We start from the raw sequence: 2,614 nt of genomic DNA, 5'->3' as shown, positions 1-2,614 counted from the left end.
CGCCGGTGACTTCCTTAAAATTGTGCAGGCTTTGGCCTGGAGACCCGGAGGCCGCGGTGTCCAGCTGGGAGAGGCGGCGCCGCCATCAGGTCCCCGAGGTGGGCACAGAGGTTCCCGCTGCTTTGAGGCCAAGGCTCACAGGCGCCCCCGGCTGACCTGAGGCTCAGGGCGGACGGTCCCGGGAGCTGACCTCTCTCCGCTTCTCATCACGCCCCCAGTGTCCCTGTATTCGGCCCCCACTCCACAAAGGCGCACAGCTCTGAGCCCTGAGAGGCCCCTCGTTCCCTCAGAGACTCCACAGGGAACACCCAGCGGGGCCCTGGATTCACAGCCCTGTAGGAGCTGCCGAAGGAGCCCCGTTGCTCTCCTACCACCCTGAACTAGGAGCACGTTGTCAAGGTGGAACCATCCGGGGCAGCTGGGACCAGGGAAGATGGTGAGAGGCTCACAGCAGCCGGAGTGCAGATCCTGATAGCTGGATGCAGCTCTGCTCATCACTAACAGGCTTGCAGGCTTCCTCAGGAATCCACCCATCAACTTCACAGAACGCGGGGTCTATGAACCCCCAATATGTCATTCAGTTTCTAACCTCACTCAGCTCCGGATGCCCATCACTTGCAGAATCCAATTAAGAAGGGCAAGATCTGGTACAAAGATGAGTGTATTAACCATAACAGGTGATGGGGAAGTGACCGGATTCCCATCCAAAGCAACCACTTCAATTTTGAAGAAAAGGCAGGGGTTTAAAAAAGGAAAAATTGATAAGAAAGGCTTGCAAGGATTGGGCTGAGTACAAGGTCTGTGTGTCTTACTCTGTTTGCTCTCTGGCATCCCAGTCCACCTGGATCTTAGGCTGGCATCATCTCAGCAAGGCCTGGGTTATTAAGTAGCGACTTTGAAGTCACCTGGAATTTTGCAGCTGCGTCTCCAGACTTAGTCTGTCTGTCTCAAAATTAACTTCTGGAACTTCCAAAAAGGCACATATTTGATACAAGCATACCGTTAGATAAATGTGAAGAGAATATTTATGGTGAAAGGGAGAGAGGTGGACTCTATTTTAAGGCTTAAGAAAATAGATTCTGCTCTTTGCCTTAAGATTATATCTTTACACCCTAGAGAGAGAAAAAAGTTTAACCTCCCCCTTCTGCTCCCTCTTGTAAGACTGCCTTGCTTTCGCTTTGTCTTCTGCCATGATTGTATGTTTCCTGAGGCGTTCCAAGCCATGCAGAACTCATTGGTGTGGAGATCACTGATGAAATGTTTGACTTACTGCTTGACAGCATATCTCTTGATGATGATGAAAATGTCAGAGACCTTTAATTCATGACCATGTTGGATTCTTGGCAGCTTGTCTACCCAAGAATCCCATGTCGAAGAGCAAGATTCTCCTTCCAGAGTGTGGGTGTGGACAAAAGAAGCAGCCTTTAGAAGATGGGGCTGCCCATAGTTTATATAACCTTCTTTGATTTCTTGGAGGTTTGCAATCTTCAGGCTGTCTGTCATCCACGACCTTGGCTGTTTGTCAGACAGACTTCATCCTTTTGGGTGAAGAACTCTGTATCAGTTTCCTAGGGCTGCCAAAATTAAATATTATGAACTAAGTGGCTTAAAAGGACAGACATGTATTATCTTACAGTTAGAGACTGAAAGTTCAAAATCTGGTGTAAGCTCTGCTGCACTCCCTCTGAAACTCAGGAGAATGTTTGCTTGCCCTTTCCTCACTTGGAAAGGGCAAGGGTGGAAAGGGTGAGGGGGTGATTGGTAATCCCTGACATGCCATGGCTGGCTGCTGCACCACTCTAATCTTTGCCCTGGCTGTCATATGGCACACTGTGTGTCTCTGTGTTTGTGTCCAAATATTCTTGTTCTTGTAAAGACACCAGTATTCCCAGATTGAGGGCCCACCGTGCATGACTATGACCTCATCTTCACTAATAACATCTCCAGGTACCATATTTCCAAGTAAGGAATTATTCTAAGGTGATTCTAGTAAGGACTTTGACATATCATTTGGTGACACAATTTAACACGTGGCAAACCCTGTTTCAAACCTACCATGTCTAGTTGCTTACACATTTTGTTGGTTGGGAGAGGTAGAAATAGGAATGAACTCCTGTGTGTTCTCTGACAATAGCAGTACTGAAGGCTGCACTGTTGGTTTTTCTACTTTTGAGGTTTTGGGACCTGGACTGGGACTCCTTGCTCCTCAGTTGCAGATGTCCTATTGTGGGACTTCACCTTGTGATCATTTGACTCAATACTCCTTAATAAACTCCCCTTCCAATACAGACTTCTGTCCTATAGTTCTGTCCTTCTAGATAATCCTGACTAATACAGTGGGAAAAGTGAAGACCTCAATACATCAACCACATTTCACTGATGAGAACTTGTCCCAAAGAGAGCAGGGAATATGTAGGAAATAGAGAGCAGTTGGAGGATATTGTCCATAAAAGAACCGATGCAACCTAACTGAGCTCCCCATGAAAAGAGGATTAAAATGTTTGTTCACAGCTAATGATGGCTTACGTCACGACCTCCACAGGTTTCAGAAATAGTTTATATTAACATATGTAATATTTTATTAATTTTTCTTTCATAGTTTATTTTTGCTCTC

General features: G+C 46.6%; 1 pseudogene; it reads right to left on the bottom strand.

Moving 5' to 3' along the window:
- Positions 1–1,266: 1,266 nt before the first annotated feature.
- LOC119469940 overlaps positions 1,267–2,614 on the bottom strand; it is a 3,244-nt pseudogene continuing 1,896 nt past the window's right edge.

Source organism: Cebus imitator, unplaced genomic scaffold (assembly GCF_001604975.1).
Source record: "Cebus imitator isolate Cc_AM_T3 unplaced genomic scaffold, Cebus_imitator-1.0 Scaffold1075, whole genome shotgun sequence".
In the NCBI taxonomy this organism is placed as follows: Eukaryota; Metazoa; Chordata; class Mammalia; order Primates; family Cebidae; genus Cebus; species Cebus imitator.
The sequence above is the reverse complement of the archived record's forward strand: the minus strand, read 5'-3'. Positions and strand labels throughout refer to the sequence as shown.